Source organism: Triticum urartu, chromosome 5A (genome assembly GCF_056163025.1).
Source record: "Triticum urartu cultivar PI428250 chromosome 5A, HENAU_Tu73, whole genome shotgun sequence".
NCBI lineage: Eukaryota > Viridiplantae > Streptophyta > Magnoliopsida > Poales > Poaceae > Triticum > Triticum urartu.
Window position 1 is genome coordinate 683,349,541 of NC_141877.1, and position 15,292 is coordinate 683,364,832.

Sequence of the window (15,292 nt, forward strand, 5' to 3'; positions counted from 1 at the left end):
TCTCATATAAATGGAACAACCATTATTCTCAGATTTAAATGAGTAGCCATCTCGAATTAAACGAGATCCCGATACAATGTTCATGCTCAAAGCTGGCACTAAATAACAATTATTGAGGTTTAAAACTAATCCCGTAGGTAAATGTAGAGGCAGCATGCCGACGGCGATCACATCGACCTTGGAACCATTCCCGACGCGCATCGTCACCTCGTCCTTTGCCAGTCTCTGTTTATTCCGCAGCTCCTGCTGTGAGTTACAAATATGAGCAACCGCACCGGTATCAAATACCCAGGAGTCACTACGAGTACTGGTAAGGTACACATCAATTACATGTATATCAAATATACCTTTGGTGTTGCCGGCCTTCTTGTCCGTTAAGTACTTGGGGCAGTTCCGTTTCCAGTGACCCTTCCCTTTGCAATAAAAGCACTCTGTCTCAGGCTTGGGTCCATTCTTTGGCTTCTTCCCGGCAGCTTGCTTGCCGGGCGCGGCAACCTCCTTGCCGTCCTTCTTGAAGTTCTTTTTACCCTTGCCTTTCTTGAACTTAGTGGTTTTATTGACCATCAACACTTGATGTTCCTTCTTGACTTCTACCTCCGCTGATTTCAGCATTGAGAACAACTCAGGAATGGTCTTTTGCATCCCCTGCATGTTGAAGTTCATCACAAAGCTCTTGTAGCTTGGTGGAAGCGACTGGAGGATTCTGTCAATGACCGCATCAACCGGGAGATTAACTCCCAGCTGAGACAAGCGGTTGTGTAACCCAGACATAGTGAGTATGTGCTCACTGACAGAACTGTTTTCCTCCATCTTATAGCTGATGAACTTGTCGGAGACTTCATATCTCTTGATCCGGGCATGAGCTTGAAAAACCATTTTCAGCTCTTCGAACATCTCATATGCTCCATGTCTCTCAAAACGCTTTTGGAGCCCCGGCTCTAAGCTGTAAAGCATGCCGCACTGAACGAGGGAGTAGTCGTCAACACGTGTCTGCCAAGCGTTCATAACGTCTTGGTTCTGTGGGATGGGTGGATCACCTAGCGGTGCTTGTAGGGCATAATCTTTCTTGGCAGCTATGAGGATGATCCTCAGGTTCCGGACCCAGTCCGTATAGTTGCTGCCATCGTCTTTCAGCTTGGTTTTCTCTAGGAACGCGTTGAAGTTGAGGACTACGTTGGCCATTTGATCTACAAGACATATTGCAAAGATTTTAGACTAAGTTCATGATAATTAAGTTCATCTAATCAAATTATTAATGAACTCCCACTTAGATTAGACATCCCTCTAGTCATCTAAGTATTGCATGATCCGAGTTGACTAGGCCGTGTCCGATCATCACGTGAGACGGACTAGTCAACGTCGGTGAACATCTTCATGTTGATCGTATCTTCTATACGACTCATGCTCGACCTTTCGGTCTTCTGTGTTCCGAGGCCATGTCTGTACATGCTAGGCTCGTCAAGTTAACCCTAAGTGTTTTGCATGTGTTCCGAGGCCATGTCTATACATGCTAGGCTCGTCAACACCCGTTGTATGTGAACGTAAGGATCCATCACACCCGATCATCACGGCGTGCTTAGAAACGACGAACTTTATGAACGGTGCACAGTTAGGGGAGAACACTTCTTGAAATTGTTATGAGGGATCATCTTATTTACTACCGTCGTTCTAAGTAAACAAGACGCAAAACATGATAAACATCACATGTAATCAAATAATTAACGTGACATGATATGGCCAATATCACATAGCTCCTTTGATCTCCATCTTGGGGCTCCATGATCATCTTGTCACCGGCTTGACACCATGATCTCCATCATCATGATCTCCATCATCGTGTCTCCATGAAGTTGCTCGCCAACTATTACTTCTACTACTATGGCTAACGCGTTTAGCAATAAAGTAAAGTAATTTACATGGCGTTTCTCGATGACACGCAGGTCATATAAAAGAATAAAGACAACTCCTATGGCTCCTGCCGGTTGTCATACTCATCGACATGCAAGTCGTGATTCCTATTACAATAGCATGAACATCTCATACATCTCATATAGATCATTCATCATTCATCAAAACTTTGGCCATATCATATCACAAACCACTTGCTGCAAAAACAAGTTAGACGTCCTCTAATTGTTGTTGCAAGTTTTACGTGGCTGAATTAGGGTTCTAGCAAGAACGTCTTCTTACCTACGTTAAAGCCACAACGTGATTTGTCAACTTCCATTTACCCTTCATAAGGACCCTGTTCATCAAATCCGCTCCAACTAAAGTGGGAGAGACAGACACCCGCCAGCCACCTTATGCAACTAGTGCATGTTAGTCGGTGGAACCGGTCTCACGTAAGCGTACGTGTAAGGTTGGTCCGGGCCGCTTCATCCCACAATACCGCTGAAGCAAGAAAAGACTAGTAACGGCAAGAAAGTTGACAAATCTACGCCCACAACTAATTGTGTTCTACTCGCGCAAGAAGAACTACGCATAGACCTAGCTCATGATGCCACTGTTGGGGAACGTTGCAGAAAACAAAAATTTTCCTACTCGTTTCACCAAGATCATCTAGGAGTTCATCTAGCAACGAGTCATTGGATGCATCTACATACCTTTGTAGATCGCGCACGGAAGCGTTCAAAAGAACGGTGATGATGTAGTCGAACACGACGTGATCCAAATCACCGATGACCAAGCGCCGAACGGACGGCACCTCCGCATTCAACACACGTACGGGACGGGAGACGTCTCCTCCTTCTTGATCCAGCAAGGGAGAAGGAGAGGTTGAGGAAGATCCAGCAGCACGACGGCGTGGTGGTGGATGCAGGGCGTCACAGTAGCAGGGCTTCGCCTATACTACGAGGAAGAGAGACGTAACGGGGAGAGAGGGAGGCGCCAGGGGCTGGTTCATCAAGTCCCTCCTCTCCCCCACTATATATAGGGGTGCCATGGGGGGGGGCGCCGGCCCTAGTAGATGGATCTACTAGGGGGGCGGCGGCCTAGGGTGGGAGGCTTGCCCCCCAAGCAAGGGGGGGCGCCCCCTTTAGGGTTTCCCCCAACCCTAGCCGCATGGGCCCTTGGGGGGCGGCGCCCCAGCCCACTAAGGGCTGGCTTCCCTCCCACTTCAGCCCATGGGGCCCCCCCGGGATAGGTGGCCCCACCCGGTGGACCCCCGGGACCCTTCCGGTGGTCCCGGTACAATACCGGTGACCCCGAAACTTGTCCCGATGGCCGAAACAGCACTTCCCATATACAATTCCTTACCTCCGGACCATTCCGGAACTCCTCGTGACGTCCGGGATCTCATCCGGGACCCCTAACAACATTCGGGTTACTGCATATACATATCTTCACAACCCTAGCGTCACCGAACCTTAAGTGTGTAGACCCTACGGGTTCGGGAGACAAGCAGACATGACCGAGACGACTCTCCGGTCAATAACCAACAGCTGGATCTGGATACCCATGTTGGCTCCCACATGCTCCACGATGATCTCATCGGATGAACCACGATGTCGAGGATTCAATCAACCCCGTATGCAATTCCCTTTGTCAATCGATATGTTACTTGCCCGAGATTCGATCGTCGGTATCCCAATACCTCGTTCAATCTCGTTACCGGCAAGTCACTTTACTCGTACCGTAATGCATGATACCGTGACCAGACACTTGGTCACTTTGAGCTCATTATGATGATGCATTACCAAGTGGGCCCAGTGATACCTCTCCGTCATACGGAGTGACAAATCCCAGTCTTGATCCATGTCAACCCAACAGACACTTTCGGAGATACCCGTAGTCTACCTTTATAGTCACCCAGTTACGTTGTGACGTTTGGTATACCCAAAGCACTCCTACGGTATCCGGGAGTTACATGATCTCATGGTCTAAGGAAAAGATACTTTGACATTGGAAAACTCTAGCAAACGAACTATACGATCTTGTGCTATGTTTAGGATTGGGTCTTGTCCATCACATCATTCTCCTAATGATGTGATCTCGTTATCAATGACATCCAATGTCCATAGTCAGGAAACCATGACTATCTGTTGATCAACGAGCCAGTCAACTAGAGGCTCACTAGGGACATGTTGGTGTCTGTTATTCACACATGTATTACGATTTCCGGATAACACAATTATAGCATGAATAAAGACAATTATCATGAACAAGGAAATATAATAATGCTTTTATTATTGCCTCTAGGGCATATTTCCAACAACCGGTAACCCCCGAAACCTTCCCGCTGGCCGAAACTGGACTTCCTATATATAAATCTTTACCTCCGGACCATTCCGGAACTCCTCGTGACGTCCGGGATCTCATCCGGGACTCCGAACAACTTTCAGGTTACTGCATACTAATATCTCTACAACCCTAGCGTCACCGAACCTTAAGTGTGTAGACCCTACGGGTTCGGGAGACACGCAGACATGACCGAGACGCCTCTCCGGTCAATAACCAACAGCAAGATCTGGATACCCATGTTGGCTCCCACATGCTCCTCGATGAACTCATCGGATGAACCACGATGTCGAGGACTTAATCAATCCCGTATTCAATTCCCTTTTTCAATCGGTACGTTACTTGCCCGAGACTCGATCGTCGGTATCCCAATACCTCGTTCAATCTCATTACCGGCAAGTCACTTTACTCGTTCCGTAATGCATGATCCCGTGATCAACCACTTGGTCACATTGAGCTCATTATGATGATGCATTACTGAGTGGGCCCAGAGATACCTCTCCGTCATACGGAGTGACAAATCCCAGTCTCGATTCGTGCCAACCCAACAGACACTTTCGGAGATATCCGTAGTGTACCTTTATAGTCACCCAGTTACGTTGTGACGTTTGGCACACCCAAAGCACTCCTACGGTATCCGGGAGTTGCACAATCTCATGGTCTAAGGAAATGATACTTGACATTCGGAAAAGCTATAGCAAACGAACTACACGATCTTTGAGCTATGCTTAGGATTGGGTCTTGTCCATCACATCATTCTCCTAATGATGTGATCCCATTATCAATGACATCCAATGTCCATAGTCAGGAAACCATGACGATCTTTTGATCAACGAGCTAGTCAACTAGAGGCTCACTAGGGACGTGTTGTGGTCTATGTATTCACACATGTATTACGATTTCCGGATAACACAATTATAGCATGAATAATAGACAATTATCATGAACAAGGAAATATAATAATCATTTTATTATTGCCTCTAGGGCATATTTCCAACAGTCTCCCACTTGCACTAGAGTCAATCATCTAGTTACATTGTGATGAATCGAACACCCATGGAATTCTGGTGTTGATCATGTTTTGCTCTAGGGAGAGATTTAGTCAACGGGTCTGCTACAATCAGGTCCGTATGTACTTTACAAATTTCTATGTCTCCATTTTGAACACTTTCACGAATGGAGTTGAAGCGACGCTTGATATGCCTGGTCTTCCTGTGAAACCTGGGCTCCTTGGCAAGGGCAATAGCTCCAGTGTTGTCACAGAAAAGAGTCATCGGCCCCGACACATTGGGTATGACTCCTAGGTCGGTGATGAACTCCTTCACCCAGATTGCTTCTTGTGCTGCCTTCGAGGCTGGCATGTATTCTGCTTCACATGTAGATCCCGCCACGATGCTTTGCTTGCAACTGCACCAGCTTACTGCCCCACCATTCAAAATATACACGTATCCGGTTTGTGACTTAGAGTCATCCAGATCTGTGTCGAAGCTAGCGTCGACGTAACCCTTTACGACGAGCTCTTCGCCACCTCCATAAACGAGAAACATATCCTTGGTCCTTTTCAGGTACTTCAGAATGTTTTTGACCGCTGTCCAGTGTTCCTTGCCGGGATTACTTTGGTACCTACCTACCAAACTTACGGCAAGATTTATATCAGGTCTGGTACACAGCATGGCATACATAATAGACCCTATGGCCGAGGCATAGGGGATGACACTCATCTCTTCTATATCTTCTGCCGTGGTCGGGCATTGAGCCGTGCTCAATCGCACACCTTGCAATACAGGCAAGAACCCCTTCTTGGACTGATCCATATTGAACTTCTTCAATATCTTGTCAAGGTACGTACTTTGTGAAAGACCGATGAGGCGTCTCGATCTATCTCTATAGATCTTGATGCCTAATATATAAGCAGCTTCTCCAAGGTCCTTCATTGAAAAACACTTGTTCAAGTAGGCCTTTATGTTTTCCAAGAATTCTATATCATTTCCCATCAACAGTATGTCATCCACATACAATATGAGAAATGCTACAGAGCTCCCACTCACTTTCTTGTAAACGCAGGCTTCTCCATAAGTCTACATAAACCCAAACGCTTTGATCATCTCATCAAAGCGAATGTTCCAACTCCGAGATGCTTGCACCAGCTCATAGATTGAGCGTTGGAGCTTGCACACCTTGTTAGCATTCTTAGGATCGACAAAACCTTCCGGCTGCATCATATACAATTCTTCCTTAAGAAAGCCGTTAAGGAAAGCCGTTTTGACGTCCATTTGCCATATCTCATAATCATAGAATGCGGAAATTGCTAACATGATTCGGACGGACTTCAGCTTCGCTACGGGTGAGAAAGTCTCATCGTAGTCAACCCCTTGAACTTGTCGATAACCCTTAGCGACAAGTCGAGCCTTATAGATGGTCACATTACCATCCGCGTATGTCTTCTTCTTAAAGATCCATTTATTTTCTATGGCTCGCCAATCTTCGGGAAAGTCAGTCAAACTCCTTACTTCGTTTTCATACATGGATCCTATCTCGGATTTCATGGCTTCCGGCCATTTGTCGGAATCTGGGCCCGCCATCGCTTCCTCATAGTTCGAAGGTTCACCGTTGCCTAACAACATGATTTCCAAGACAAGGTTGCCGTACCACTCTAGTGCGGAACGTGTCCTTGTGGACCTACGAAGTTCAGTAGGAGCTTGATCCGAAGTATCTTGATCATCATCATTAACTTCCTCTCTAATCGGTGCAGGCACCACAGGAACATTTTCCTGAGCTGCGCTACTCTCTGCTTCAAGAGGCAGTACTTCATCAAGCTCTACTTTCCTCCCACTTACTTCTTTCGAGAGAAACTCCTTCTCTAGAAAGGATCCATTCTTGGCAACGATGATCTTGCCTTCGGATCTGAGGTAGAAGGTATACCCAATGGTTTCCTTAGGGTATCCTATGAAGACGCATTTTTCCGACTTGGGTTCGAGCTTTTCAGGTTGAAGTTTCTTGACATAAGCATCGCATCCCCAAACTTTTAGAAACAACAGCTTAGGTTTCTTCCCAAACCATAATTCATACGGTGTCGTCTCAACGGATTTCGATGGAGCCCTATTTGAAGTGAATGTGGCAGTCTCTAAAGCATAGCCCCAAAATGAGAGCGGTAGATCGGTAAGAGACATCATAGATCGCACCATATCCAATAGAGTGCGATTACGATGTTCGGACACACCGTTACGCTGAGGTGTTTCAGGCGGCGTGAGTTGTGAAACGATTCCACATTTCCTTAAGTGTGTGCCAAATTCGTGACTTAAATATTCTCCCCCACGATCTGATCGTAAGAACTTTATTTTTCTGTCACGTTGATTCTCAACCTCACTCTGAAATTCCTTGAACTTTTCGAAGGTCTCAGACTTATGTTTCATTAAGTAGACATACCCATATCTACTCAAGTCATCAGTGAGAGTGAGAACATAACGATAGCCACTGCGAGCATCAACACTCATTGGACCGCACACATCAGTATGTATAATTTCCAATAAGTTGGTTGCTCGCTCCATTGTTCCGGAGAACGGAGTCTTGGTCATTTTATCCATGAGGCATGGTTCACACGTGTCAAATGATTCGTAATCAAGAGACTCTAAAAGTCCATCTGCATGGAGCTTCTTCATGCGTTTGACACCTATGTGACCAAGGCGGCAGTGTCACAAGTATGTGGGACTATCATTATCAACTTTACATCTTTTGGTATTCACACTATGGACATGTGTAACATTATGCTCGAGATTCATTAAGAATAAACCATTCACCAGCGGGGCATGACTATAAAACATATCTCTCATATAAATAGAACAACCATTATTCTCGGATTTAAATGAGTAGCCATCTCGAATTAAACGAGATCCTGATACAATGTTCATGCTCAAAGCTGGAACTAAATAACAATTATTGAGGTTTAAAACTAATCCCGTAGGTAAATGTAGAGGTAGCGTGTCGTCGGCGATCACATCGACCTTGGAACCATTCCCGACGCGCATCGTCACCTCGTCCTTCGCCAGTCTCCGCTTATTCCACAGCTCCTGCTTTGAGTTACAAATATGAGCAACCGCACCGGTATCAAATACCCAGGAGCTACTACGAGTAATGGTAAGGTACACATCAATTACATGTATATCACATATACCTTTGGTGTTGCCGGCCTTCTTGTCCGCTAAGTATTTTGGGCAGTTCCGCTTCCAGTGACCACTTCCCTTGCAATAAAAGCACTCAGTCTCAGGCTTGGGTCCATTCTTTGACTTCTTCCTGGCAACTGATTTACCGGGCGCGGCAACTTCTTTGCCATCCTTCTTGAAGTTCTTCTTACCCTTGCCTTTCTTGAACTTAGTGGTTTTATTCACCATCAACACTTGATGTTCCTTTTTGATCTCCACGTCTGCTGATTTCAGCATTGAATATACCTCGGGAATGGTCTTTTCCATCCCCTGCATATTGAAGTTCATCACAAAGCTCTTGTAGCTTGGTGGAAGCGATTGAAGGATTCCGTCAATGACCGCGTCATCCGGGAGATTAACTCCCAGCTGAGTCAAGCGGTTGTGCAACCCAGACATCTTGAGTATGTGTTCACTAACAGAGCTATTTTCCTCCATCTTACAACTGAAGAACTTGTCGGAGACTTCATATCTCTCGACCCGGGCATGAGCTTGGAAAACCATTTTCAGCTCCTCGAACATCTCATATGCTCTGTGTTGCTCAAAACGCTTTTGGAGCCCCGGTTCTAAGCTGTAAAGCATGCCGCACTGAACGAGGGAGTAATCATCAGCACGTGACTGATAAGCGTTCATAACGTCTTGATTTGCTGGGAATGGTGCTTCACCTAGCGGTGCTTTTAGGACATAATCTTTCTTGGCAGCTATTGGGATGATCCTCAGGTTCCGGACCCAGTCCGTATAGTTGCTGCCATCATCTTTCAGTTTGGTTTTCTCTAGGAACGCGTTGAAGTTGAGGACAACATTAGCATGGGCCATTTGATCTACAAGACATATTGTAAAGATTTTAGACTAAGTTCATGATAATTAAGTTCATCTAATCAAATTATTCAATGAACTCCCACTTAGACAAACATCCCTCTAGTCATCTAAGTGAAACATGATCCGAGTCAACTAGGCCGTGTCCGATCATCACGTGAGACGGACTAGTCATCATCGGTGAACATCTCCATGTTGATCGTATCTTCTATACGACTCATGCTCGACCTTTCGGTCCTCCGTGTTCCGAGGCCATGTCTGTACATGCTAGGCTCGTCAAGTCAACCTAAGTGTATTGCGTGTGTAAATCTGGCTTACACCCGTTGTATTCGAACGTTAGAATCTATCACACCCGATCATCACGTGGTGCTTCGAAACAACGAACCTTCGCAACGGTGCACAGTTAGGGGGAACACTTTCTTGAAATTAATTCGAGGGATCATATTATTTAAGCTACCGTCGTTCTAAGCAAATAAGATGTAAAACATGATAATCATCACATGCAATCAAATAGTGACATGATATGGCTAATATCATTTCGCTCCTTTTGATCTCCATCTTCGGGGCGCCATGATCATCGTCGTCACCGGCATGACACCATGATCTCCATCATCATGATCTCCATCATCGTGTCTTCATGAAGTTGTCACATCAACTATTACTTCTACTACTATGGCTAACGCTTTAGCAATAAAGTAAAGTAATTACATGACGTTTATGTTGACATGCAGGTCATAAATAAATTAAGACAACTCCTATGGCTCCTGCCGGTTGTCATACTCATCGACATGCAAGTCGTGGTTCCTATTACAAGAACATGATCATCTCATACATCACATATATCATTCATCACAACTTTTAGCCATATCACATCACAAAGCACTTGCTGCAAAAACAAGTTAGACGTCCTCTAATTATTGTTGCAAGTTTTTACGTGGCTGCTATAGGTTTCTAGCAAGAACGTTTCTTACCTACGCCAAAACCACAACGTGAATTGCCAATTTATATTTACCCTTCATAAGGACCCTATTCATCGAATCAGATCCGACTAAAGTGGGAGAGACAGACACCCGCTAGCCACCTTATGCAACTAGTGCATGTCAGTCGGTGGAACCGGTCTCACGTAAGCGTACGTGTAAGGTTGATCCAGGCCGCTTCATCCCACAATACCGCCGAATCAAGATAAGACTAGTAACGGCAAGATAATTGGCAATATCGACGCCCACAACTATTTTGTGTTCTACTCGTGCATAGAAACTACGCATAGACCTAGCTCATGATGCCACTGTTGGGGATCGTAGCAGAAATTAAAAAAATTCTACGCATCACCAAGATCAATCTATGGAGTATTCTAGCAGCAAGGGAATCGGAGTGCATCTACATACCCTTGTAGATCGTGAGCGGAAGCGTTCAAGTGAACGGGGATGATGGAGTCGTACTCGCCGTGATCCAAATCACCGATGACCAAGTGCCGAACGGACAGCACCTCCACGTTCAACACACGTACGGTTGGGAAGACGTCTCCTCCTTCTTGATCCAGCAAGGGGGAAGGAGAGGTTAATGAAGATCCAGCAGCACGACGGCGTGGTGGTGGACGCAGCAGGATCCCGGCAGGGCTTCGCCAAGCACAAGCGGGGAGGAGAGCTGTTACGGAGGGAGAGGGAGGCGCCAAGAGCAAGGTGTGGCTGCCCTCCCTCCCTTCCACTATATATAGGGGCTAGGGGGGCGCATGCCCCCTTGGAGATCCCATCTAAAAGGGGGGGGGTCTGGGGGCAACGGCCCCCTTAGGGTTTCCAACCAGGGGGACGCATGCCCCCTTGGGGGGCAACGGCCCCCTAGGGTTTCTAACCCTAGGCGCCTTGGGCCCTTGGGTGGGGTGCACCAGCCCATCAGGGGCTGGTTCCCACGCCACTTCAGCCCATGGGGCCCTCCGGGATAGGTGGCCCCATCCGGTGGACCCCCGGGACCCTTTCGGTGGTCCCGGTACAATACCGGTAACCCCCGAAACCTTCCCGCTAGCCGAAACTGGACTTCCTATATATAAATCTTTACCTACGGACCATTCCGGAACTCCTCGTGACGTCCGGGATCTCATATGGGACTACGAACAACTTTCGGATTACTGCATACTAATATCTCTACAACCCTAGCGTCACCGAACCTTAAGTGTGTAGACCCTACGGGTTCGGGAGACACGCAGACATGACCGAGACGCCTCTCCGGTCAATAACCAACAGTGGGATCTGGATACCCATGTTGGCTCCCACATGCTCCTTGATGATCTCATCGGATGAACCACGATGTCGAGGACTTAATCAATCCCGTATTCAATTCCCTTTGTCAATCGGTACGTTACTTGCCCGAGATTCGATCGTCGGTATCCCAATACCTCGTTCAATCTCGTTACTGGCAAGTCACTTTACTCGTTCCGTAATTCATGATCCCGTGATCAACCACTTGGTCACATTGAGCTCATTATGATGATGCATTACCGAGTGGACCCAGAGATACCTCTCCGTCATACGGAGTGACAAATCCCAGTCTCGATTCGTGCCAACCCAACAGACACTTTCGGAGATACCCGTAGTGTACCTTTATAGTCACCCAGTTACGTTGTGACGTTTGGCACACCCAAAGCACTTCTACGGTATCCGGGAGTTGCACAATCTCATGGTCTAAGGAAGTGATACTTGACATTCGGAAAAGCTATAGCAAACAAACTACACGATCTTTGAGCTATGCTTAGGATTGGGTCTTGTCCATCACATCATTCTCCTAATGATGTGATCCCGTTATCAATGACATCCAATGTCCATAGTCAGGAAACCATGACTATCTTTTGATCAACGAGCTAGTCAACTAGAGGCTCACTAGGGACGTGTTGTGGTCTATGTATTCACACATGTATTACGATTTCCGGATAACACAATTATAGCATGAATAATAGACAATTATCATGAATAAGGAAATATAATAATCATTTTATTATTGCCTCTAGGGCATATTTCCAACATGTGGCTCATGCCCCTTATGCATGCGTTGGAATGAGTCGGTTGACCATCTCTTCTTCAAATGTCGTTTCACCATTCGCCTATGGGGCTTGGTCAAGGCGTGGCTACAACTCATTCACGTTGACACCTCCACTTGGCCCCTGAGGCATTCCACCTTTGACTGGTGGCTTGGGTTGACAGATGCTTTCGTCCCCAACCAGAAGGCCATGGCCTCGCTCACCATGCTCACTACATGGACAATCTGGAACGGGTGAAACGCCCGTGTATTCCGCAACATGGCCGCTCTGCCTACGGTTCTTCTCGACAACATCAAAAGGGAGGCATCATTTTGGGTCGCCGCCGGAGCTAAGAAACTAGGGTCCATCATGCCGGGAGAGTGATTCTTCCGGGGACCGATAAACTCCTACGAGCCATCACTCTCAGCCCAAAACGAGGAGCAGAATTAATAATGCTACATTCACGGATGTTTTTTTTTGCGGGGAGCATTAATTCATTCACAGATGATTACGGGGAGGTTCAGGTGGGTGGGGCCCCTCCCTCCCCCTTAACTCAATAACCATTTGCCAAGTCATAATGACCCTGTAAAACCCTCATAATCATCCGTGAATGTAGCATTACTCGAGCAAAACAAACGGCCAGCCCGTAAACCCATAGGAAACGTATCCGTCAACTGCGAGGCGCTTGTGGTGACTATGTGAAATCTTAAGATGTTATGCCGACTCAGTCTTTTGAGATGCTTATAGGGATATGGTGTGCGTTCATAAGGGCAGATGTATGCTCGTGTATGTGAGGGACTTTGATTGTACTGTGCCACAAAAAAACTAGGAGCAGAACAACCGGCCAGCCCTTAAACTCGGAAAATTCCTATACGCATAGCAGCTCACGACACCTCGATAAAAAAAGGAGTTGTACAGTATATATGAGGACAATTTTTCTTATACATGAACATTGCTTTATGTCGCATTTCCATACCATGACCATCCTGGCTTGAAATAAGTGAATGCTTTCTCACATATGGAAATATATTTTTATGATTCGTCACCAAATTGTATTCCTGATACATGAGCATTATTCGTATAGGTGAACTTTTTTTTTTGCAACACATACGTTTAAAATTTAAAACCATTTTCCAGACTAAATATAATTATGGAGATTTGCTTTCGACATTTGCTCCAACAGTTCCCGCTTAAGGCCGTCATATCGAAACTCCCCGTCAACCGTATTCCACATTCATTGCAAAGAAAGGTATATAAGAAAAAATATTTGAAGTTCATAAAACTGTTTATGAAGTCATTAACCTTTTTTATACATATTAACATTTTGTTCACGAATACATAAACATCCCTAGCGAGCTATGTAAATATTCGTTTTTGACGTCATGCACATTTATTTTAAAACACACTACACTTGTTCCCAGTACACAAAAACTTTTTGTTATAAATCTATTTATAATAATATTTTAACACGTTGAAGATAAAAAATACATACTATAAAAGTATGTCCTAATGGGCTGTGCCATAGTTAAAGGACCCGGTCGGATATGGGCGTTTTTTATAGTATATGCCGTGGTGTTTAATTCCTATCATGTGAGGAACTGTTACGAAAAAGGGTTTCTCCTTGCTTTGTATTACAAAGCAACCATCGATACATCCAACGATAGGTGTTGGGGCCGCAGCACAAACAAGCCCAAAGAAAAACAGAGAAAAAAGAAAGAGAAAGAAATGCCAACAATGGCAGATCAACGAAACGAAGACGACCGGCGACCGCTGCACCCTCCGGAGAAGTACAACCACGCTCCCGGCACTATGAAGCGCCGCGTACCAAGCAACACCTTCAAGAAGGAGGCGACGACGACGCCGTTGTTGCCCGGATTAGTCCTAGGGTTTCCCCCGGTACGGAGGGGGGGGAGGGGCAGTGGGGGGAGAGTGTACCCGACGCCCTTCAGGGAGGTCCGACGGCACCCACAGGCATCGCCGCGTTGGGGCCGGACGAGCCGCCAAAGATTTCTCCCAACCCAAACCCCCACCACCACCCCAGACGAATCATAGTGCACCGCCCATCACGCCGCCCACCAACATGTGCCACCACGGACACCGAATCAACTTCGTCGTCTCCCTGAGGTCACCAACACAACCTGGAGGACGGAAGAAGAGATAGTGGCCTCAAGGGCATCTGCAATATCGCCGACGTGAGAGGACAACCACCAATGCCGCCGCGGAGCCGGCCGGACGCACGGACAAGAGGCCTGCCAGGCGCCGAGGCCCGGCCAGACCCAAAAGGGTCCGGACAGCCCCTACCGTCACGCTGCAGCTCGCCGGCCGACGAAGCCGCCACCTCCCGCAGACCACCGCCTCCTCGCCACCAACCAGGGAGCAACGTCGCCGCGCACCCAGTCGCCGGCCCACCCTAGCCCAGATGGAGCCCGAAAGGGCCCAGATCTGGGCCGCGCGGTGCCGCCGGCCACCAGTACCGCCACGCCGCCACGCGGCCAACGACCGCGCCGCCGCACCAAGGACCTCGAAGCCCGCCGGAATCCCGCCGCCGCGCCACACCGCAGCCGGCCAAGCTGCACCACCGCCATTGGGAGGCCCCTGCGCCCCCCCCCCCCCCCCATGAGCAAGCGGGGAAGGGACGGCCCGCCGCGCCAGCGCCGCGAGGGCAAGGCCCGGCGGACCCAGCTGGCGGCGGCGGGGAGGGAGAGGGGCGGGGAGGGAGCCGGAGGAGAGGGAGCGGCAGGGGCCCGCCCATCGCCCGCGCGAGGGGGGGGGGGGAGGGGGGCGAGCGGGCGGACGGGAACGCGGGGGATGGAACCCTAGCCTAGGTCGCGGGAGATGGAACCCTAGCCTAGGTCGCGGGAGAGATTCGATTCAGTGGGAGAACTCCCTCCATGCGAGGAACTGTTGCAAAGTGAGGATTTTTTTTTTAACCCCTTGGGAAGGCGATCTACCCATCATCGACCATCCAAAACCTTGTTGACTACATCAACAAACCATTCGAACTTGACTGAGCGGTGTATTGCGATGCTTTGGTACG